This window comes from Dreissena polymorpha, chromosome 10, assembly GCF_020536995.1.
Source record: "Dreissena polymorpha isolate Duluth1 chromosome 10, UMN_Dpol_1.0, whole genome shotgun sequence".
In the NCBI taxonomy this organism is placed as follows: Eukaryota; Metazoa; Mollusca; class Bivalvia; order Myida; family Dreissenidae; genus Dreissena; species Dreissena polymorpha.
In genome coordinates, this window is record NC_068364.1 from 17,392,013 (window position 1) to 17,407,435 (window position 15,423).

At 34.7% G+C, this 15,423-nt stretch overlaps 1 long non-coding RNA gene across 1 annotated transcript; it reads right to left on the reverse strand.

Moving 5' to 3' along the window:
- Window positions 1-620: 620 nt before the first annotated feature.
- LOC127848401 (uncharacterized) lies at window positions 621-10,942 on the reverse strand. Its single transcript, XR_008034483.1, has 2 exons — window positions 8,121-10,942; window positions 621-1,740 (listed from the first exon to the last, which is right to left on the reverse strand). It is a non-coding gene; the product is annotated as an uncharacterized LOC127848401 (long non-coding RNA).
- Window positions 10,943-15,423: the final 4,481 nt, after the last annotated feature.

A 15,423-nucleotide genomic window follows, 5' to 3' on the forward strand; every position in this document is an offset into this window, starting at 1 on the left:
GTATATTTTCCGTACCCGGGGTACATTCAAGTATACTTAAGTGTACCCGAGGTACCGACAATGACCAATTTAGCCTAAATAAGGGTTTAAACATCTGTTAAAAAGGGGGAAACAATCTGTGGATCATTGAAATATTCTTGTACATAACTATGAAGTCCATTACTTTTTGTAAGCAAAACATCTTGAAAAAAAAGTATATTTTAGTATTCTATGTTTACCATGCAATGTCAAACATTATACCGACTTACGTGTGTCCTATGAGAGTCATTTCTGGTTCCGGCCCTCCAGCCACGTTTAAGAGTCGTGATCTATTCGTGCTTACCATACCATTTAGATAAACTTGTATGTGTAAACATGCAATGTACGTGTGTTAAAATGCTCATTTATAAATCGATATCAATTTGAGCGTAAACAGCCATTAATTGTTATTAAGCAAATGAAGAATTTGTGTATGGGTGTTTAAGCAATACAAAATACATTGTTATGCTTGTCACTATAACAAGACTGCATCAGTGTTATATATTCATACACAGAATTAGCATCCACATTTCTTCATGATCGCCATATACCGCACCTTTAATCAATTCTGATTAAAATCAATGTTTTACAACAACATGATGTTAAGTTGTTAACATGAGTTTTTAATTTGTATATACAAAACATAAACAAGAAATTGCAAGTCTATTTACATGTCTCTCATTTTTATATGTTATAACAATCAATTAAAAACATTCAAAATTATATGCATTCACTTCGTTGTTTTGATCAAAAGTTCAAATCCGTAAAATTGGCCGGTGCTAACGCTCGTTAGGTCTTCAATCAATCCGACCTGCAAGTTAGTGAGTGACATAGTAACATCTTTCACCGTAATCTTTTCTGCACATCCGTAGCATGTAAACGCACTTGAACCTTTCAATCTTTGTCGTATCGAATATACTTTTCCAGCGGAAAGATGGACACACGTTTCTAAATGTATAAGTTCGGGCTCTTTATCTTTTTTGTAATTTAGCGTAACATTTTGAGTGTGTTTGATTGTTGATTCCTCAAGGATTTCTACTACACCTGTCAAACAACCTTCGATGATAGGTAAAAACAAATCTACCGCACTTAATTTACCTCCCGAAGACACAGTAAAACTTAGACCCATGACCGACCAATTTTATTACACCTTCTAAATAAACATTTATCATACCAAACGCCCCTAGAAACAAATTTGAAATTTGATGTATTGCGTTTTTTTTAAAAATAATTTTATATACAAGAATAATTTCATCCTTGTTGAGAACGTTTTCATAAGCTACAGCATCCGTGAACTCTTTTGAGGTTATGGTAATAAATCTAATCAGGCCTATCAGTCCTTCACCCAACTCCTGTCTTATATGTTCATCTGTTTCCAGTTCCCCGCGTCCCAGCATCTCTGAGCAGCGCACCGTTTACATCTAACGTACACTTCACACTCACTGGCGCTCAAAGTCTCTAGTTTAAGAACTGTTTGTTATCCAGACTTTGGCATTCAAGTAAAGGCATCTGATTTCAAAACCACCTCGGACTTGTCCATTATAAAGTCCAAACTGCACCACAGAACATTGCATAGAACACTGGACTACGGCTGGCGAGAATGAATGTGTGACATTTGATCTGCATCTGCTCATTTCCGGCCGCAAATGTTACGTCACATAGTGCTTCGTTAATGTTCGTGTCTGCGAAAGATTCCGAAAGCTGCCAGTAGGTCGTCATTGCCTAAAAAAAATAAAACACCGCGTATTGTTTGTGTCATCTGTAAAACTGAAAATTCGTGTCCGAAAACAGGTGCATTATATATTTTATTATAATAAAGGTAAAAAAGTCGAGTTAATATGATTCGACTCTGCTTTATTCACGGCACGCTATATCACAGTTAGCTTGTCACGTGTAATTTATATGGTTATGTTACGTTATGTTATTAGTTAATTAATTGATTTACATGAAATGCGACCTATGTGTTGATAGCGGCCATGCACGCATGCCCGTATTCACCCCCTGTACGTCGATAATCCAAACTCAGTTGGGTAGTTCAAACTAAAGAAAAAAATGTTGGGCGAAACTGAAACTGAAACTGAAAGGTAGATGACTATTTTATCATTTCTGCTAATTTAGTAACTACAATGAAGTAATTTATCTACATATGTGATAGGGAATGTCTGACACACACAGGCGTTTTGAATTTTGCAATGATTTTACAGTTTTCTAGTAAAAAAACGATAAATTTGTCTTCGAAAAATGCTAATTTACATGAAATGCGACCTATGTGTTGAATTATTTACACGTTAATTGACAAAAGAGCGAACGAAACTGTAACAGTGATATGCCAAATTATATCAGGAATGTCCTTTACAATTTTCCTTTTAACACCTAGTGTGTTTCTGTGTTAAAATCATGTGTTTGCAGGACGGGTATTAAACTTTATGGATAAATCCAAACTGACAGAAAAGACATCTGGAAGTCTGGTCATTATCCATCGACTTCTTGATGTTAGTTTGGAATTATCCATACACTAGTTAGGTCATTATCCAATTTGTATATTTTTGTCCCAAACAAATACGAATATATTGCGTTTTCGAGCATTTACGCCAATGCTTTTCTTTACATACATACATGAAAGGTAAATACATTTAAGTCCAAGCATCAACACATTAAAAACCTTCGATTACAATTTGTTTTTGGCCTTAACCTTTCGAAAATTTCATTTACTTTTTCGAGATTTTCAAACATATTCATTTTATTTTGACGTAATTGTTTTTAATTGTTATGGGTTTATTAGCGCATTGTATCCGGCAAATAACATTTTATACAAAGAAAGGTTTATCATGCCACAACTACACATAAATAAACGTGTTCTTAGAAATAAATGACTGAAGTCTTTATTTAGGTCGCCATTTGTTTCTTCAGTTTGAATTATCCTACTCAGTTTGGATTATCGACGTACAGGGGGTGGTATTGAACCGATGTCAACTTGATGATTGCCTTACTGGTCTGTCAAACTTTAAAGTATTATGTTTAGAATTGTGATTGAATAACTGAGCTTTACAATTTGATGTAAGGGTCTGCGTATGTGGCATGTTATATTGTCTGTTCCACATGTGGTTAGCGTGTGGCTATGGTATTAATTAGTTAAAACATCGTTTTGCATGATAAATAATCATATTATAACGAAAAATCAACATTTCGGAAAAAAAAATTCACTATCAAATATATATATAACAAGGTATTCAACTCGAAATCACCCAAAAACAGGGTGCTGAAAAAAACATTCATTGTATAAAATGTTCTTTTATGTAAAAGAGGTTAGAGCTAATTTTACCTTAAGAACACAGGTTAAATAAGAGTGTAACGGACGCAGTTTAGGGACTTAATATAGCCTGCAGTTACAAAATACGTATCGGTAAGCGAGGTACGCACTGTGGGTATCAACGTTGTTAATCTCCTCGCAGCGATAACTCTAGATATATCTGGTAAAATCCTACCGGACCTGTAAGGATTACCGCTTTGTTTTGTATTTTCTGATGTAATAAGAATAATGTGTGTATGTTTTGATAAATGGTCATTTTATATATGGTTAACAAGCAAAATTGTAAAATTATTAGAAAATAAGGAATTAGAAAATATATCATAAGAATACTATGTTAAACGACAATCATCACACGGTGAATAATGGCGGCAGTGAGTTTATGCTATGTATGGTCGAAGCAGTCAAATCTTTGCGGATGATTTTTACAAAGTTTTATGTGGCTTGCACGCGAGAAGAAAAGCCAATTGAGTGACATTGTGTCAAATGTATGCGGCATATCCAAAGCATTTGAGCCGCGCCCTGTGAAAAGGGGGTTTAATGCATGTGCGTAAAGTGTCGTCCCAGATTAGCATGTGCAGTCATCATAAGCTAACTAGGGAAGATACTTTCCGCCTAAACTTAATTTATGCTAAAAAGAGGCTTTCTTAAAACGAAAATATCATAAAAGCGGAAAGTGTTGTCCCTGATAAGCCTGTGTGGACTGCACAGGCTAATCTTGGACCACACTTAACGCACATGCATTTAACCCCTTTTTCACAAAGTAAAGCCCATTTTAATTAACCAAAATCTTAGACCTGATGGTTTGGATATATTTCATTCAAAATATCGCATAGATAATTGTTGATAAACTGCGCACAGGACATTTTTGTTCGGAAAATGGACGAATGTCTTGAAGGTCTACAGGGCATCAAGGTCATTGTAGATGATATTGTTTGTTTTGGACGTAACAGACTAGAACATGACAAGAATCTCGAACTATTGATGGACAGGTGTCGACATATTGGTCTAAAGCTCAATGCCGACAAAACTGAAGTCGGACAGACAGAAATTCCATTCTTTGGTCATGTACTGACAGAAAATGGACTGAAAATTGATCCTTCAAAAGTAAGGGCAATACAAGAAATGCCATCTCCACTGTCAAAATCTGAACTTGAGACAATACTTGGAATGGTAAACTATTTGCAAAGATTTGCACCAAATCTTGCTGAAATGACTAGTCCACTGAGACAATTGTTGAAAAAGGAAAGTATTTTCCGGTGGGACCCGGAGCATGAAACTGCCTTAAACAAAATAAAAGGGGTTATCACTCAAAACCCAGGACAAATACTCTCGTATTTTGATCCAAAGTTGATGTTGTGTTGCAAGTTGATGCATCACAAAATGGACTTGGTTGCGTTTTACTTCAAAACGACAAACCCGTTTGCTTTGCAACGAAAGCATTGACGGAGACAGAACGAAACTATGCGCAAATCACAAAAGAGCTCTACGCTGTTTTATTTGGCATGACAAAGTTTCATCAAATGACATACGGACGACACGTAGTAGTCCAAAGTGACCACAAACCACTTGTTAGCATAACACGGAAAAGTTTGCAAGCAGCTCCGCCAAGATTGCAGAAAATGCTATTACAATTGACCAAATATGACTATGAAATAGTGCATATACCTGGAAAACAGATTCCAGTAGCAGACACGCTAAGTCGCAATTTCTTGCCGGACGAACAGACTGACGTTTGTCAAGACATGGACTCATAATTATGTACATATGATCATGAAAAATATTGCTATGAGTGATTAGAAAATCCAACTGATTTAAAGTAAAATTGAATCTGACTCTGAAATGCAGTCACTAAAACAAGCCATTCTAAATGGTTGGCCTGAAAAACGACAGGAATGTTTAAAATGTTTGCTACCATATTGGAATTTTATAGATGAATTGGCATTCATTGATGGTTTATTGCTCAAGGAAAGCAATGTTATTATTCCGACGGAACTCAGACAGTTGATGTTGGACAAAATACATGACTCTTACCTAGGAGTTGAGAAATGCACACAACGGGCACGAAGTGTTATGTTTTGGCCCAATATGACAAAAGACATTAAAGAAAAAGTTCTCAATTGTCCTCTTTGTCTAGAGCACCGAAACAGTAACACAAAGGAACCGATTGTTTCAAATCAAATTCCTGAATGACCATGGCAGGTTAATGCTACTGACATATTTGACTGAAATGATTGCAACTATGTTGTAATAGTCGATCTATACAGCAGATATTTTGAATGTAGTTTGCTGAACAATATGAGAAGTGAGACAGTGATACACAAACTAAAGGGTTATTTTGCCTCACATGGTATTCCTTTAAAAGTGGTAAGTGACAATGCAGGTCAATATACTAGCCAGGAATTTGACAAATTTCGTAAAGATTGGGATTTTGAACATGTCACATCATCTTCATTACACTCCCAGGGCAATGCTGTTGCTGAGAGTTGTATTCAGACAATCAAGAAGATTTTCACAAAATCTTTACAAGCCAATCGAGATCCTTATCTTGCAATTCTCGAGTACAGAAATTCTCCACTTGCTTGTGGACAGTCACCTGTTCAATTACTCATGGGTAGGGAAACAAGATCCATTTTGCCAGAAACACAAAAACATCTGGAGCCAAAAGTACAAAATCACAAACAGATAAAAGATATGATGTCAAAATCACAAAATATTTCAAAAGCAAGATACGAAAAACACGCAAAATCACGTAAACATTTATCACAGGGAGAAACTGTCAGAATCCAACAAGCTAAACGTTGGAAACCTGCTATCGTAAGAAAACAAATTCATGACAGGTCATATATTGTTGAAACTGAAGATGGTGGTGTTTATAGACGAAATCGTGGTCATTTGTTAAAAACAAATGAAAACCCATTGCATATTTTCTATCCACAATCACTACATATCAGTGACAATCCCAACAACATCCCAAATAATGACATACAACAACAGCAACAACAGCAGCAACAACAACAACAACAAGCATCGGTACCAAATGATAGTAGCAGCGGAATACAGGCAGGGAAACAATATGTCACTAGATCGGGCAGAACAGTCAAGCCGCCTCAGAAAATAGACATGTGAAATAACTGTTATTTGATTTTATAATATGTATGTTTAATATTGTATGTGCATGTTATAATCATAATATACTAGTATTTGTATTTTATATACGCAAGCCATAATATTCTCGTGCTGCAATTATTTTTGTGATGGTATCAAAGTGTTAAGAGTTACGAAATTAGGTAAATTAACTGTTATTTGTCAAGTTTCAAGGTATTTCTAATTCCGTGAGAAAGTTACATTTTGGATTATATTTCTACAGTGCTAATTGGATATATCAACAATGTTTAAGATAGACTAGAACAATACCACAATCTGTGTCATTTTAGAAAGAACTTGAGAAGTTTTATCAGGGTGTTACCATTAACCAGCAGTGTGTTAGATTAATCACCAGTGCTTCGCCAATTAACGGTCTATACACAGAGACAGATAAATATTTTCCCAAGAAAACATTAATTTGAAAAGACGGGAGATGTTCCATAATCTAATTAATAGTTAAAGGGAAATCACTGTAGTATACTTAACTATTATCCGTAAGAGTTATCTTTATATATGAATATGCTATACAGTTTGTTGTACACTTGCAGCTTAGACATAACAGAATAAACATGTAGCCGCATACGCCTTGAGTTGTAATAACTACACCGGCTAGACTACAACATATAGTACTTGTGATAATTGAATATTGTATTATTACGCACGTTGAAATTAATGGAATTTTCAAGCTAGAAGTTTGTAGCGTAAATGTTTGAGTGTGTTAAAAGTGAGGCTTGTTCATTAACACAAAACATTGTAAAATAACAATTCAAGGTAGAAAATGTTTCAATTTTAATAATAATATTAATTTTGGACATATATCTTTCAATAAAAAAAAATAGAAACGGGAACTACAAGACATCAGCATATCTTTCAATAAAAATAGATTAGCAATGGGAACTAGAAGAAATCAGAATTGTCTGAATCATTCGTACTCAAGCCTTTCTTATGCACGCTGATATGCTTTATGCGCTCTTACAGCTAGTCCGTAATAAATATATTACAGAATTAATGTGTTGACACTTTTGCGGAATGGCGCGCGGCGCCCTTTGTCTATTAAACTAAAGACGTTAACGTTTTCTGCACTGCGGAGTTTTGATACAGCAATCAAGTATTAAAACCCACGCTTTGCACGAGGATGACGCGACGTTGTCAGCCGATTCGATTGTAAACAGGTAATTACCTTGACCAACTATTTGTGATGTTAGCATTACCACAATTACACAATTTTCATTCTTCGTAATGCAGTTAGGAATTGCGCATATAGAAAGGGTAATGCGAACTTGTTTTTACTGATTATCTTTCACCAAAACAAACCAACGTCAAAATTTAATGCCTTTGATCTTTGTGAATTTATTTCTTGTTATTTTTAGCGTGACTTCCCATAAACAAAATAAAGATAAAATTATTGTTTCTTCTTCCATAAGTTGTACGTTGTATAGCCATATAAATCATTAACACGTTAAACCAAACGCCTATACGTTCAATGTTTAAAATGACGCCGGAATCGCTACCAAAAATTTCTCTATTGCAGACTATTTGCTGTGTTATTTCTAGGCATTTTTGTTATAGAGACATCTAGGAAACACATTCTCCGTTTGAAATGTTTGCCTCGTCTGTAATGATAAATAAAACAACATGTTAAACCGACCTTAAAATCCGCTCAGACGATTGCTTGAGACGACAACCCTGCCTTCAAAAGACATTATTCGACCCGTGGTGGCAATCTTGCTCACAAACTTCTTCGCTCGTACCCGGTGCGGACGTATTCTCGCGCTCTATTCCCGGCGTCGGCAGCTCCGGTTGCGCGTGGCCGGTGGTCCTTTTCTGGTCTGCGCCCATTGCTTGTAGCGACTGTGCAACTTTAACACGACGTCTTTTGGCCGTGGTGGCAGTATTAAACCATAAAAATAGTCTTGTTAATAAAAACGGAAAGCGAACAATTTTATAAACAACGATTTCAATGGAAGGCAATCTATAGTAAACGTAGAATTTAAGCTTTGCTAATACAAGTTAACTACACAAACTACTAACAAGATAAACCGATCACCAGTGATACACGAACAGCTTTCTTATAAAACCATCAAAATAGTCTTGTTAATAAAAACGGAAAGCGAACAATGTTATAGACAATAATTTTAAATTAAATATTGAATTTAAATTCATAAACTTATGTTAACAATTTACCAACATGTAAGACAAAATTATTCACTAAAATACATGTTCGCTTAGTTGCCACAAAATAGTCGCTGTTATCTCAGATTCAGGCTTTGTTCAGGATAAAATGTTTTTATGACAAATGCCAGATACACAAAATGTCGGGGTTTAGCTCGGAATTATAAAACCGTGAATCACAACGAAAACAAGCTAGAGGTGCTCATTTGAAAAGAGTTTAATAAAAAGTTCACAATCACGTACAACAATTTAATAATTCATAAATTAGTTACTTACTCGGATGATCAGCCAGCACATGCAATATAAACTTTTATTTTATGCTTTCCGGTGGTTTATAGAGAAATATCAGTGAATTAAAACTGATAATTTCACTGTTTTAAACAATGAAAATTATCAGTGAAAATTATCGATAATTTTCACTGTTTATGTTAAATGACGTCATTTTTTGACAAAATGACGTCATGTTCCAAACGAAATTCTGTACTGGTCATGTACGTAATTCCGGCCACTTTTGGGACTATTTAAGAAAAATCTTTAGTGTTAGGCAACTGGTTGAAACTAAACTTCACATATATAATCCTGGGTTCAAAACTCACCTAGCATGAAAATTTAAATAGAATTAGATCAGTGAATGTTACTTTATGAACAGAAAATGATGACATGTAAACTATCCATTTTCGTAGGTTAAATGTACCTAAAAAATCGGCCACTTTTCAGTTTGATCTGCAGATAAAATTACAAAGCAATATCTTTTGACAAATGTCTTCAATTTCAGAGTATTAATCAATGTTTATACTATTAATATTTTTGACTTGAAATTTAAAATAAATGCGAAATTATTATACCATTTACTCCCCCTACCTATTTTAATAAATATAAACAATGGGGAAACTGCTATTTCATTAAAAAATATTTGTTTTTAATGTGTTTAATAAATTTTTTCAAACATAGCTAAAAAAGTAAACACATTTTGTTTGAAAAGTTGACTTCAGTGTTGATTATTAGTAAACGCTTATATATAATATTTAAACATGTAATCTAGCAATATTCTTATAAAGGGAGGTAATTCATATATTAAAAATTTATATTTAGGTTCTGATTTGTATGTTTTGAATATAAGTTTTTGTACAATAAATTGGTAAAACTTTGATTAAAGTTTATTAGATAAAATAAAAATTATTTTATCAAATATATTTGTTTCTTATATGATTATAATTGTTGCAACATATGATGACATCACTTTCCCCATGAGCCAAATATTTCCTGCTATATTTGTGACATTTTAACACAAAAGTTTACGGTGATATGGTTCTTACATTTGCAAAATATTGCGAGTGGGGATGGTTTTCATGTTGATTTTTCTAAATAAAAACAAAATATATGCGTAAAGATCATGAAAATGATTTTACACAGGTGGCCGATTTTTTACGTACAGGCCGGAATTACGTACATGACCAGTAGTTAAACTCTTTAACAATGTATATAAACTGTGAAATTAAGCATAAAATAAAAAGAAAATTTGTTGGGTTCGGTGGATTATCGATTTTAATTCACTCGTGATCATATAAAATATATATTTTCACTCGTGGCTGCGCCACTTGTGAAAATATTATTTTCTATGATCACTCGTGAATTAAAATCGATAATCCACCGAATCCAACAATTATCCTCTATGTAAACCATAGCGCGACCTACCTGTGATGCGACGAGCTAGTAAAAGACGTACAATTTGCACGGGCAGTGGTTTAGTACTTAGTGGACGAGTCTATGTGTTAGAGTAGACTGGGTAGGATGAGTTATAAAATTGGGGTTTGGGTTTCGGCGATCCGTTAAGAAAATAAGGTTTGCGTTGAATAAGACAGTTTATTTAGAGCGAATAAACATTATTATCATAACTCATTTCTTTGTAAATTGTAGACATGCATAAGTAAATACCTTTATGAGTTGCTTTTGGTTGTTTCTGAAATCTTTAGTTTTAAAGATTAATTGCGACAATAAATCATTTTTAAGTTTCATAAATTGTTATTTTACAGATATTATCCTGGTGTCACCAGTTTTCGCCGATGTAAGAAACAAACTGTCTTTTTACAATAACGAATACACACAATTTGAAAAATTAAATAACTGTGAGGAAAATTGACCACTTACCAACTCAGATTAATTGTTTTTGTCGAGTTATTTCATGGCTTCAAAAAAGTAAACACGTCCATTTACAGGTCACTATATATAAATGACAGTGTTAGTGACGTCACCTATTTTCGCCGGTTGCACATAAACTGGTTTATAAGGGTCGTTCAACAAGTTTTGTAAGAGTAAGCAAAGGTTAGTATTAGATACTAACTGTCAACATAATATGTTTGTATTTTATGTACAATTAATAAACTGTTTTCGAAATTAACGGTTAATATAATATGTTTGTATTTAATTTACAATTTTAAAATTGTTTATTCCTCTTTGCTTGCACATTTTGGGCAAAGAAACTGATCACCCCTCCTCAATACTTGTACAGGTGTGCAAAATTTTAAATGAACCCAGCTGTCACAAACATCACACTGTGCCCATTTGACCAAAGTCAGACTTATGCAATATTTTAGTTCTGCAGGTGTGAACAGTTTACACACGCTGCACTTTTCAGAGTCGTCGACATCGTCCTCAGAGGTGGCTTCATGATGAATTTCATCCAAGACATTTGTGTCAAAGAAATAGGGTTGTTTTTTGTGTGTGTAAATGTTAATATAGTTAATTAGAGTAGCAAGTATAAATGTTACTATAAACCGGCTGCGGGATACACATCCAAGAGTACTGAAAGCCCCTGAAATCATAAATCATACGGTCAAATCTAATGGGAAATTTAGGGTCAGTTCTGGGGTATGGGGATACTTTTGTTTATTCAAGGAAGCCTGGTTAGTGTATGGCAGAGTTCGAGAGTTTTCTGTGTGTTTCTGAGTCAGTTGAATTTGGGCTTAAGACCAGAGCGTTTGTTGTGTGGAAGGAGGTGCCATCAGAATTTCTGATCGTCGGCCACATTGTGGAGGCATCTAGAGTGTTGTGTTTATAGAAGGAATCTAAATGGGGTATGTTATTTAACAATAATCTTTCTCGTCCAACATATGCATTATTGTAGTAATCATTCTGTATTGTTTTGTTTTTCTTGTAAAACTTGTAGTGCTTGATGTTACGGAAATATTATGTTATTGCCATGTGATTTTGATAAGTAGTAAAATGTGGTATAATTGAAAGCTGTTATAAGGGATTAATCATAAGCATAATGATCTGAATGGATATTCTTATATCCTTGTAGATCCCATTTTTGTTGGTGTAAGAATTACGATGAAGAAAGTTGATGGAAAAGGGGATAGAAGATAGAAGTTTAATAAGACGTATGTTGCATACTAGAACTAGTTGAATATTGATGAAGAAAGTTGATGGAAAAGGGGATAGAAGATAGAAGTTTAATAAGACGTATGTTGCATACTAGAACTAGTTGAATATTGATGAAGAAAGTTGATGGAAAAGGGGATAGAAGATAGAAGTTTAATAAGACGTATGTTGCATACTAGAACTAGTTGAATATTGGCCATCAGTTTCATAAAGACAACTACAAATAAATTATACAGAGAAACGCACTGACAAGAAGGAAGCATTCATATCATAGTAAACCTCAAAAAGTGTAGCAGTGATGTGTACTGTGTAGTTCCATCGGGTAACTGGAAAGAACTGGACCTGAGAACTGAATATATGTATGACGTATACAGCGGAGCACAGCAAGAACATTTGTTTTTAACATTTGACATTCGATCATCAGGGATAATCTAGACTATAATTTCTTATTTTTTTTTAAATGTGCATGAGATTAGAATAGAAATTAAAGCATGAAAATTAAATAGATAAATAGATAAATAAACTTTGTAATCCTCTTTGCAGTATTGTGATTTGCATAGACCCCAAAATTTCAAGTCCTTTCCTTCTATCTGAGGGACATTGGTGGACTTTTGTTTACATTCAAAGTTTATAGTCAGTTCGCTACTATACTATCAAAAATCTTTGACAATTTGAAGGGTTCATGGATGAGGTACCAGGTTTATTAATTGGGTTTGCAGATGTTGTTGGTGATATATTTTTTACTTCCACCGATGATGATTTTACAGACTTTGTTGGTTTATTTCTATTTAAATGTTCTTTAACCTTATTGTACACAACATCTTCAGTAATTGCTTTACCTGCAACAACTTTACTAAGAGTTTTTCTTATTTTTGCAGGGCGTACATTATCAATAATTGGCGCGCATCGTTTTTCGAAAAAAATCAACAGATGTTCCATGAGACTCTTGCACTAATTGTGTTTGGGTGGTCTTTGCAAAAGCAAGAGATGGTGCAATAGCAATATCACTTATGACATTGGCATTGAATGGGTGTATTCCACATCGACGGAAAGCAGACTGAATGTTCACGGGTGTAAGCGTGGCTGTGTACACCTTACATGCAATACAACAAACATCATTTTTGGTAACAACATAACCCCCAGTAACTCTAATATGGTGATGGCATGCCGCATTCCATGCATTTTCAAACGGACCGAAACACGAGACGTCCATGGGTTGAAGTATGTGGCTACAATGGGGCGGAAGAACAAATAGAATTATATGATTTGATTTTGCCCATTCTATTAAACCAATTGAGACATGGCTTTTATGACCGTCATTCAATATCAGGATGGGGTTGTTAGCATCACGTGTTGGAAGCAAGGGTTCAAGATGGTATTTTATGTAAAGAGAAAATATGTCGGTATTGGACCAGCCGGAGTCAGACACTGTCCCATACGTTCCTGGTGTTGATCCTTCTAGTAGGGATGCATGCATTCGGGCACCAGGAAATATGAAATATGGCGGAATTTGTTGCCCTGAAGCGTTACCTCCACCAATAAGGGTCACCGTCTGGGACTTACCAGCTGTCACCGCCTGTGCTTTGTAGGCCTTGCCTGTAACAATTTTAGGTGGTTTGTGATTTGTACTATTGACGTTCTGAAAAAATAGAAAGTATGATGAAAACGGTAATGAGAACTGAATGTAAAGACAATTTGCAACCACCATCATATTAAATGAATATTGTTGGAATATGGAATACCTATCTCATTAAGAATATAATTTAATAATGGAAATTCCCTGTACACAACTTTTGTTTTTGACACCATATTCAAATTCAAAATATACAATAAGATTATTGATGACAATACATAATAATAAATCTGCGAGCAACACTTTTTACTTACGAATTAGGTAGTCATAAAGACAGCCCTGTTGACCCGTACTTTGTTGTTTATGCATTACGTGTTATCCTAGCAGTTCACACGGTATCAGCAACTCTGACCTAAACATGGGCATAGAGCACTAATGCGCTTTTTCGGCGTTGCTGTTTTACCAAGCTTCACCTTTAATGACTTTTACCCAACGCCAGCAGACACGCGTGAATATATTCGATTATTTCACAGGCTGCTTCGAGATAAAACCTCTGAACTTTGGCTACATCACTTTGTCTGTGCTCAGCGCAAAGGATGAAGCACTGTATGTTCAAACGACACAAATTGTGTCCCAGTTATAATTACGCGTTCAAATCTATTTCGCAGCATTTCAGAGTCAGTACTCGTTCACTAAATCGTCCGGGGAATATATAATTGACAATCTATAAACATAGTTTTGCTTTTAAGATGAGAAAATAAACATTACCGAAAACTTATAGTGACACGATAAGAGGAAAATCGTTTAATGATCCAACCACAAAAGTTTGCTATTTTGATTTCAATATTGTATCGAAAAGAATTGCGCTAAAAGGTGGCATTTACAATTCGCCATGAGATTTTTAATGACCCTCGTCATGCGAAAATGGGTCTTATTCCATATAATCCCATCATATATATAGCCCACTCAACCTGCGCATCTCTCAGTCTGGTCAGGAGATACATTATGAGACCATAAAGCATTGAGTGATTTTATAGTGAACAGCATCGCCTCTGACCAGACTGCGCAAATGCACAGGTTGGGCTTGAGATACGCTGGCCGAAACGCATAAGACCCATTTTCGCATGACGCGGCTATGAAAGTGTGATTTAAATGTGTCGACAGAAAATTGCGTGTAAATCAAATATTAACATACGATATATTTCAATGGTTTAGAAATACACTCATAATAAGGTATGTGAGGACACATGATGTGCACTTCCGTAGTATAATTTTTATCTACTTACACTCATGTGTGGTTTGACAATGATAACACACATTTCATGCGGTGAATATGCGACTAACAAGTGAAAAAACACAATAGTTAAACTTTTGTTTTCAATTTTATTATTTAGAAACGTAAATTGCAAATTTTATTTCAAAGACAGCTTTTACGCCGACCACCTTTTTAAAAGATATTTTTTGTTATGTTTAGTTGTTTTTTATATTTGGTTTTAGCGATTATAAAGCATTTTTGTTGTTGTCTATAGTAAACCTGTAGTAATTGGTGAACTCATGTTCAACGTTTTATAAATTGAGAACTGTGAATATAAACAAACTAAACCTTCTACTATTGCTTTGTTAGCACCCGTGAATACAAAGGATCGCCTCTATCTGGTGAGAACAAAAGAACGTTTCCCAGACATATCACATTTAACCCCGCTGTAGTAGCATTAACTACGAATTAGGTTACGCAACATCCCACTATACTTGTTTATCAGCAGAAGTTTCATTTTCCCGCATCTATTAATAGACTCAGATCATGAATAACATCTGCTGAGCAAAC